The sequence below is a fragment of the Bubalus bubalis genome, chromosome 1, assembly GCF_019923935.1.
Source record: "Bubalus bubalis isolate 160015118507 breed Murrah chromosome 1, NDDB_SH_1, whole genome shotgun sequence".
Classification (NCBI taxonomy): domain Eukaryota; kingdom Metazoa; phylum Chordata; class Mammalia; order Artiodactyla; family Bovidae; genus Bubalus; species Bubalus bubalis.
Window position 1 is genome coordinate 40,704,929 of NC_059157.1, and position 10,880 is coordinate 40,715,808.

Here is a 10,880-nt window from a genome sequence, read left to right on the forward strand (position 1 = left end):
TCACTTCCTTTGCTTTTACTGCTGCTGCTAAGTCGCTTCAGTCGTGTCCGACTCTGTGCGACCCCATAGACGGCAGCCCACCAGGCCCCGCCGTCCCTGGGATTCTCCAGGCAAGAACACTGGAGTGGGTTGCCATTTCCTCCTCCAATGCATGAAAATGAAAAGTGAAAGTGAAGTCGCTCAGTCGTGTCCGACTCTTAGTGACCCCATGGACTGCAGCCTACCAGGCTCCTCTGTCCATGGGATTTTCCAGGCAAGAGTACTGGAGTGGGGTGCCATCTATCAGACCCCAAATATCACCGGGTTTCTACTGAATGAAATGATTTTTGTCTCCTGTCCCACGTACATAATTATATATTGTCAGATTGATCTAATACTCTAACAAAAACTAACATGGTGGACATTGTTTCAAAAGGACAGAATAGTCATTGAATTGTTGTACCTAAGCATCATTCATCTTCAAATTTAGTGGACGACTTCAGGCATTATTGAAATATAGATCAGCTATTTAGTTGTAAATAAATATTTGGGTGTGTCTTTACAAATCTAACATGGTTTCCAGGGTAGAAAAATCTAATATATTTTTTTTTTTCATTCTTGTTTGCTTGCTTTTTTTATTGAGGTATAATTTCTTATGATATTAGTCACATGGACAACATAATGGTTTGATATTTGTCCATGCTAATTCACTTCAGTGGTGTTCAACTCTGTGTTGCCTGGTGGACTGTAGCCTGCCAGACTCCTCTGTCCTTGGGGTTCTCCAGGCAAGAGTACTGGAGTGGGTGTGCCCTCCTCCAGGGGATCTTCGACCCTGGAGGATCAAACCCGCCCGCGTCTCTTATGTCTACCTGCATTGGCAAGTGGGTTCTTTATCACTAGTGCCACCTGGGAAGCACCCAATATTTGTATATATTATGAAATAATTACCACAGCAAGTCTAGTCAATTTATATTAACTCACTTCACTTTAGCATGGAAGGAAAATAAATGGTCTCGCTGTGTCTTCCTGCCCAAGCTTTTCACAAGAGAGTGTGTTATCATTATGTTCATAAATATATCTGCAGATACACAAGGAGGACACATGCTCCCATATACCCAAATGTTTATTGAATTATTTTTGTAACCTATGGGAGTGACTTTTGTGTCACAAAGGATGTTTGTGTTTATAACTTTCCCTCATATGCAGCATTTTAATACTGATGTACAAGTATAGTACCATTTAAAGATAATAGGAAGAGTAAGAAAGAATATACTTTGACAGGTAACTAAGCTGCAACATAATAATCTGATATCTGAGCTTCCATCTGTCAGATGCAATCACAAGCAAAAGGTAGAAAGAAGCAAGGGATTGCTTTTTTAAGGAAATGGAATTACTATCTTGAGAATATTTCAAAAATGTGACTTGAAAGGGCAGATACATGGCATAAGTGTTCTCCAGCTTTCTGTTGATTCCTGAGTGATCCTGGGTGAGATAAATCGTGGTGATGTGCTTGTCTTGTGTCTAAACTCTCATCCAGCTCATGTCAGGAAATAAACTCTTTTTGAGTGAAGATCATTGCTCCAAGCCCCAGAGCAGCAGAGGCAGGCTGTGACTCAAAGCTTTTTAAGGTGATTCAGTCCTTCTCTGTACCACCCAGGGGTCTCAGGAGCTGGGTATAATGTTCCCTTTTGTATCTCACGGTTATTCTGTGTGATAATTAAGACGGAGACTAGTACAACATTTTTAGGCATCTGCCCATACAAATAGCTCTTGATGCAATGACTACGGATGTCTTGAGGTTTTGTAGATTTTCTCAGCGGGCCAAATGTCAAGATGCAGACTATCAAAGTTCAGAATTCATTGGGACAAAGGGAGGAAAAACCTGCCACATTTGCAACTGAGAAATGGAAATCTGATGTACAGGGGGTGTGCTGACAGATACAAGATGTGGAATTGTTGCATTTGTGGCGCTGGTTTATAGACATTTTTACCATACCCAAATAATTAATAAATTTGCATAGACTTCTTCCAAAGTCTCTGAATTTAGGTAATTAGACATTAAGATTCTTATCAAGTGGCATTTTGCATTTTGTTTTGTTCCATGCTGTTTATGCAGAAGCCAGAGGATCTTTAACCTTTGGGAAACCTGCATTAAATCAATATTACATTAGTGTTTTAGTGCCATTAGCTCAATAGCCATATGCCCAGATATTTTCTCCATTCAGAAAGTCAGGACTTGGTAAATAAAAATGAGATAATTAACAATGAATACCTGCCACTCGGATTTTATGTATACAGCATTACCTCTTTCCCTCCAAAGCTTGACATTATTACCTATAATTCAGGAAGTGCAAGCCCACACCCCATACACTGCATAGCAATGGAGCTCTCCTGGTGACCTCACACGTTTCCATGGCAGCAGATTCATCTGGAAATAGCACAGCACTTTGATTTGTAGGTGGTCAAAGATGGACTCCTGAATTACATATGTTAAAAAAGGCTAATTTCAAAAGACATTCTTAGGTTGAAAATTTTGCAAGGGGCAAGATTATAAATTAGGGTGGTATTCATATTTTTAATGATAATGCATTTCTAGTGCTGAATTTGAAAGAGGGCATTTGTCATTCAAATGCCTCATGGTTAGAATATTTACAAGGAACTTAGTAGCAATAGAATACAGAAATCTAGTTCTGGCAGCTAGCCACCACCTGCTGGTCATATTGCTACCTGTCTCCAGGGACATTGGTCTGCTCCGGCTTCCAGAACAAAATAACAGACCAAGAGGCTTCCTCGGTGGCTCAGACCGTAAAGAATCTGTCTGCAATGCGGGAGACCTGGGTTTGGTTCCTGGGTTGGGAAGATCCCCCCGGAGGAGGGTGTGGCAACTCACTCCGGTATCCTTGCCTGGAAAAGTCCATGGACAGAGGAGCCTGGCGGGCTACAGTCCACGGGGTCACAAAGAGTTGGACATGACTGAGCTACTAACACATGGGGAGAGGTTTAAGCAACAGCTGATGTTTGCTTTCTCACATTTCTGAAGGCTGGAGGTCCCGGGTCAAGATCTGGTTTCAGCTGTGGGCGAGGATGCTCCTCTCAGCTTGCAGACTCAGCGTTTCAGCACATGCAGAGAGAGAGAGAGCATGCATGCTCTGGTCCCTTTGATAAGGACACTAGCCCTATGAGATCAGGGAAACTCGTTTAAAATTAAGTAACCTTGATCATTTACTTAGAGGCCTCATGTCCAAGTACAGGCACACAGGGCATTACACTCCAGCGTATGAATTCAGGGTTGGGCAAAGGCATTTGGTCCATAGCCCTAAGCCTGTGTTCATCTCCCCTGGGCCCTGGCACTTCGACTCTAACAGAGGAGAGAATTCGTCTCACTGAGATTAGGTGGGATGTCTGGATCACTGGGCAGTTGGACTCAAGAGAAATCATTCAGTTGGATCAAGATCCCTTTGGCAGATTCATGTTGATGTATGGCAAAATCAATACAATATTGTAAAGTCATTAACCTCCAATTAAAATAAATAAATTTATATTTAAAACAAAACAAAAGATCCCTTTTAACTTCAGCAAAGTAGTAATGAATTTAAGATGAATGTTGGTCAAAGAAAAAGTAAATAACTTGTGATTTAATCATGAACAACCACCACAAAACAGCCCTCCTCTGTAACATCTGGAGCAAAGCTAAGAAAGAGGATGTTTTATGTGTTACACGTGTCAAATTGTCACGTGCCCAGGACCTGGCCATGAGGTAGTCTGCAGACTCTGAGAACTCCAGCCTCACTTTGACTGCGCCCCTCCCCCCGCCCCCCCCAACTGTCTCCTCCTCACCTGCTCTCTCCTTCATCTGGGAGATCAGGTGAACTGGCGCCAGGCCTGACCATGTTTTAGGAGCAAAAAAAGTGAGAAAACAGACTCTCATAACATAATCTCAAGGCATCCAAGAAGAGTCAACGCTCAACTCAGAATTTGATTGCTAAAACTATTTAAACATATTTTTGTAAACAGAGACACTTGAGAGTTGGAAAAGTGTCTATCTGCAGTAACATAAAATCATGCAAAGTCTTCCTGCTGTAACATCACACAGGCATTCCGAGAAATGCCCTATTCTGCGGAACCACAAACTGAGACTCACAGGGCTTCTGAGGAAGTTAATGTCAGCAGCAGACTCTTCATAAGCCGGGGCAGCTCAGTAATTACAGCACTTGCCCTCTCCACAGGCTCTGCCACCTACAGCCCCCACCTCCATATCTGCAGCCCCTCAGAGTCACACAGCTTTGAAGACCTTTGCTTCTAATAGACACCCTTCCATCAAAGGGAGAAACGCAAGTCAGAGACAACCTCCTCCATCAGTTAGTGTTTTCACACAGGAAGAAATTCCTGTGGTTTCCCTGTCTACCCTTGTGGCTTTCCCAGATAGTTTAACACACTGGAAAACAACTGCCAAGTCACCAACCTCTTGTCCTGAAGTAAGACATGGCTGTAAGACGCTGTATGGTGTTTTCCCCCTTAGTTTCTCATATATTGCTGATGTTTTTATCTTGAATCCTGATGTACTCTTCAAATGATTAACATGCTAGTGGAAACTGTCAATGAACCATTAGGATCTCTACAAATCTGTGCGTGCCTGCTGAGTTGTTTCAGTTGTATCCAACTCTTTGTGACCCCATGGGCTGTAACCCACCAGGCTCCTCTGTCCATGGAGATTCTCCAGGCAAGAATACTGGAATGGGTTGCCATGGTCTCCTCCAGGGGATCTTCCTGACCCAGGGATCAGGCCAGGGTCTCCTGCTGCTCCTGCATTGCAGGTGGGTTCTTTACCTCTGAGCCACCAGAGATGCGCCTTATTTCCCTGTATGTATGAGCTAACTTGAGTCAATGAGAAGAACATTGTATATCAGAATAGACTGTGTTTGCAGTTGTTATTGGAGAAGGCAATGGCACCCCACTCCAGTACTCTTGCCTGGAAAATCCCATGGACGGAGGAGCCTGGAAGCAGTTGTTATAAGAAGAAAAGGGGTTAAAAAAGGCCAAAGGCACCATCTATTGGAAAGACCAGGCATCACTGTGTTCCTGCTCTGCGCCGGCTTCCCCAAGGAATGACTTCAGACCTGCAGACAGGGCTTCCCCTTCTGGGGAGGAAATGAGGGTCAGTTTGTAATTGGACCAGGGAGTTTATGGGATTGGAAGGTGGATGTGAAAGTCTGAAGGAAGGCCGTGGGTTCTCGATTAAGGAGTTCCTATACAGTTGGGGCTTCCCTGATAGCTCAGTCAGTAAAGAATCTGCCTGTAATGCTGGAAACCCCGGTTTGATCTCTGGGTTGGGAAGATCTGCTGGAGAAGGGAAAGGGTACCCACTCTAGTATTCTGGCCTGGAGAATTCCATGGATTGTCTTGGCCATGGGGTCGCAAAGAGTCTGACACAACTGATCGATTTTCACTTTCATACAGTTGAAGTGGCAAGAAATACTTAAACCTTTTGAATTGCTTAGGGAAGGATTTCCAGAAATAAGAACAATTCCTTTTAATTCAGGCTGCAAGCTAACATGTGAAAGGGTTCGTGAGGGTCTCTGTCAATAGAAGGAAGGTAAGAAAAAATTGAGAGGCTTCCCTGATGGCTCAGTGGTAAAAAATCTGCCTGCAATGTCAGAGACACAAGAGACTTGGGTTCAATCCCTGGGTAGGGAAGATCCCCTGGAGGAGGGCATGGCGACCCAATCCAGTATTCCTGCCTGGAGAATTGCACAGACAGAAGAGGGTGGACATCAAGAGGGGAGACTGAGGGGAGCCTACTGTGGTCTGAAGGTCTGTGTCTCCCAGGAGAGGCTTAGGTCATGAGGATGGAGCCCTCATGGGTGGGATTAGTGCCCTATAGCAGAGACCCCAGGGGATCCCTGCCCTGTCTGCCTTGAGGACCCTGAGATAAAGGCCAATGGCATAGAACCTTACTTTTCTTTAGTCCTCATCACAGAAGACGAAGCTATGCTTACACTCCCATTCCCCTGAATTTCAGCTTTTCAATACCTGTCCTGTGGTGATATTCCCCACAAATATTCCTCCCTGGTCCTCCAGTTTACCTTAAGTTAGCGTCAGTCTCTTCATCTTTAGTTCCTTATTCTTCCTCTTCCCTCATGTGTAGGATTTACTGCTTTCCTTTGTAAATAAGAATCATAGGGTCCTCATTTTAGATGACAGACCTGCTTTCAAGGTTAGGTTTGAAGACCCAGATCACTTCCTATAAGCCCCATTTCTTGTCATTCTTTTCTTGTTAGTATTGTTCACAGTGGGAGAGGAGGAGCCGTCACCTGTTAAGTCCTCAATCTGAACACAATTAATTCTTTTCTTTATTCTTCACTTTGCCTTCACCCCCTCTTAACATCACTGCCACTTCAGTCCACTCGCAGATTTCCACCCCCACTCACAGACTTCCACCCCCACAGGGGCAGAACAGAAAGGAAACTCCACGTTATCTTCCTTCCTCCTTCCTTCCTTATTTTCACAGTATAGGGCATGTTCCATCCACCCTTCCTCACCACCACCCTTCCTAATTGTGGACTCTCATGGACTCCAGAGAGGTCATGTGTGGTGTCTAAGACCTCCATTTTAAAATATTTATTTCACAAAATACTTAGTCCAATGGATGTACATAGTAAATAACCCATAAATAAAAGATCAGCAAATGAATAGTTGAAGCACACAATATAAATAAATAATTTGTTGTGAAATTATTAGCATTAAATATTGACTCATTACTGGAAAAACCCAGAAACTAAATCCCTTTGTGTAGATAACCCTGCTTTTATATAACCAATATGCTGCATAAGAACAGTTGAAAATAAAATATGGCTTAATGTAAGCTGTAGGATAAGAAGGGACAGGAGATTTAGGGCCATTTAAATCAATCTTCTAACAACTTATGAACCTGAAATGTGATGTTATGATATTAATGCCTGGAAACAACCCTGAAGCTATTGGGGATTTGAATTCATGTGGTGGATATTGGACATTGGGATTTTCTTGCCCAAACCTGTTGGAAGATTAATGGAACTGGTTGATGTTTCCTCAAAGGGTACCATACATCCTATCATTTTGTGAGAGACAGGGCAACTCCTGAGATAACAAACAATGATAACTTCTCCTTTGAAACAAACCTCAATTTCAGTTGCAAATTGATGGGACCATTGTAAGGAACAAAATAGTTGCATCATTTAGGTTTTTTTTTTTTTTTTTTGGTCACACTGTGAAAGTTTTCCTTTTATAATTTCAAATCTTTAAAGACCTCAGTTACATTTTCTCTGGGTGTATTTCTTCCCACTCATTCTTCTGAATTAAAGGATACTTCGTGTGTTTCCATTATGGAGAAGGAAATGGCAGCCCACTCCAGTATTCTTGCCTGGAGAATCCTGTGGATGGAGGAGCCTGGTAGGCTGCTTGTCCATAGGGTCACGCAGAGTTGGACACGACTGAGGCAACTTAGCATAGCATGCATGCATGTTTCCATTAGAAAAAGAGCTAAGTGAGAGTTTAAGGTTTGGAATTAGAATGATGGAATTCAAAGCCCATCTTTACCATATATAATGACTGTAAGACCTTTGTCTGCTTAATCTTTAGTTTTCTCAGATTTATAGATAAAATTAAGGATAAGGCAAGCATATTTCCATACAATAAAAATATTTACTTCATAGGATTATTATGAGAATTAAAAGAAACAATGGGTGTAGATAACTCTTGGCACTCAGTAAGCACTCGAGAAATGATTGGCATTGCTACTGCCTAAAATAAAGCCCTAATTAGCATCAGAAAAGCAATTACTAAACCTAAGGACCAGCTTGACTTGAACAACTGTAGTTAAGTCTGTTGTGGGTCAAATAAAGAACTCCAGTTTCTATTTGGGAAAGGTGAATTGGGGCAAATAAATGCTCACTCTGTCAGGAAGAATCAGGAGACAGATAGGGGAGGCCGTACCCACATGAATGTATAGAGATGATGCTTGAAGTGGGCGCCCAACCCTCTGCAGGCTGGGAGATCAAGTGACTCAAGTCAAAGAAGCAGAAACCCACTCCCAAGTCTCACATGCATTGAGTAGTATTAAAAATAACTTGATGCTTATTTTAAAAAAACAACTTGTTACACTCATCTTTTGATTTTCATTGCAAACCTGTGGACAAGGTATTATTCAATTATCAAGAGGGGAAACTCAGGGTCCAGGGGTTGCTGAGCACATCACTGCTGGGACAGGACCGCATTTTCGTGATGATCTGCCTGTCTGTCACTTCTGAGCTGTCTGTAGTGGACAGCTCCAGCACCATATCCCAGGAGGGGCTGATGCTCAACCATGTTGGTTTCTAGGAAATGTCATTTGTTATATAAGAAACTTATGGAAACACGTGAGAAGGAGACCTTGGTATTTCCCTTGAGGCTGTTGGTCTGTGGTCACTGCTTTCTCTGCATCCGTCTCCTCAGCTTTACTGGATTCTTCTTTCTCTGGCAGCTCCCTCACTTTCTTGTGTCTTTATTACTACTTTTCTTTTGCTGCTGCTCCTTTCAGAGACTCTGCAAGCTCTGGATTAATTCCTGCTCTTACTATTTGCCTTCAATTTTCAACTCTTGAAATGAATGGAAAGAAAAAGACAGAAAATATCAGCAAAAACATAGAATTTATCTTTTTAAATCAAATAAAAATATAAACACAAAAAAAACACAATAGTATTAAAAAAGCAAAATACACCTAGAAGATGGATCCAGTAGTAGAGAAGAAAGGACAGAGAATGAAATCCATAAATGTGAAATCAGTAAAAATCACCCAATCTGAACAACAAAGAATTAGACCAGGAAAAAAGTAAGCAGACCTTTGGGGATTTGGGGGACAAAACATTCAATATTAGTCTTCTTGAAGTCTCAGAAGGAGATAAAGCAAGTAGGGCTATAAATTATTGGAAGAAATAATGGATGCAACTTCCCAAATTTGGCAAAAGATATGAACCTACAGTAGAGTCGAGAAGCTGAATAAACTTCAGACAGCATTCACACCCCCACAAAAATGCAGAAAGATACATCATAATAAAACTTTTGAAAGCAAATATTTAGAAAAATTCCTGAAGACAATGCGAGAAATGGCCAAAGGTTTCTTATTTGGAACCATGGAACCCAGAAGCAAGTAGCACAATGTTTTTCAAGTGCTGAAAGAAAAAATTGTCTACTGCAAGTTCAATATCTGGCGAAACTATCCCACAGAAAGGAAAGGGGACTGAAATTATACTCATGTAAGGGAAAACTAAAAGATATTGTCATTGGCAGACACCCTTACAGAGTTTGGCTAAAGGAAGTCCTTCAGATGGAAATAAACTGACAAGAGTAGGCACCTTGAAACATCAGGAAGGGAGAAGATAGAGCAGAAATACAGGTGTGTGCAAAAGAACATTCTTCTCATGGCTTTTATAAAACATATTTGATCATTCAAACAGTTATTGCTCCATCTGATCCTCAAGACCAACCTTTGCTGAGATTTTGATGAGAATTTTATCAAACCTATAGATATATCTCAAGAGAATTTACCTGGGATATATGATCCAGACCGATGAGAGCTATGTTCACACAAAGACCTGTGCATGAATATCCATAGCAACTTTCTTTGTCATGAGCAAAACCTGGAATCAGCCCAGATGTCCTGTAACAGGTGAATGGTTCAGCAAACTGAGAAGCAGCTAGTTAGCAATAAAGATAAATGCACTGGTGATGCACATAACGACTTGGATGAATCTACAGAGAAACGCTGAGTGAGAAAAGCCAGTCCCAAAGATGACACACTGTGTGGTTCCATTTATGTAACATTTTTCAAAGACAACATTTTAGAAAAGCATGATAGCTTAGTGGTTGCAAGTGTTGGAGACAGAGGAAAGGAGGTGTGTCAACTACGCCTTTTGTATGTTCTCTACTTTCTGATCTTTTGCTTTCTGGGGGCCTTACTGATCTTGGGGAGATTGCCCGTCCCAGGAATTGCTAATTCCTAGAGGTTGCAGACCCTTTGGTGCACACCCTTCATGTGAAGAACAAACAATCCAGATTCTACACCCCTGCTACTTAGTCGCTCAGTCGAGTCCTACTCTTTGCGATCCCATGGAGTGTAGCGCTGCAGGCTCCTCTGTCCATAGGACTCTCCGGGCATGAGTACCTGAGTGGGTTGCCCTGCCCTTCTCCATGAGGTCTTCTCGACGCAGGGATCGGATTCACCTCTCCTGTGGTTCCTACGTTGTAGGCAGATTCTTTACCACTGAGCCCCTAGGGGAGCCCATAAAAGTGTACGCCTTGTTTAAATTATTTTGTCTAAATGTAGTTTCATGACTTGAAAATTCCCTGAAACAATCATAAAAACATTCAGAGATGGCAGTTAAGTCGAGCAGTATTTTGCTTAGGGAGCTGTCTAGAAGTTGTATCATTTGTTGACTGTCTCTCATCATGAGTTGTCTGTGAAGGAGCAGCCTATTGGAGACCATCTGGCACAATACTTGATATCTGGGCAAAAGGTGGACAAGCCAAGAGGCAAGCACACATTCCTGCAAGCGTAGAAGGGCACAGCTTACCTCTCTATTAACAGGGAAGAGGGAATCTAAACAGGAGTTAGAGGAGCACCCTGCAGAGAACAGGTGACGGAAGCTCACATTTCCAAAAATAAAGTAAATCTGGGGAAAGAGTAGCAGTTCTCCAAAGAGGAACTATTCAGTATCTTCCTCAGATGGAATCTGATATCACAGTGCTTGTGAGCAAAGACTCAACCCCAGGTGAGTCCTGCCACACACAAGCAAATCCAGGCTTAGTGTAGAAATGCCTTATTGCAGAAGTGTTTGCAGCAGGGAGAACTCTCAGACCACATGATCTGCCAGGGTCTCGAGGATCAG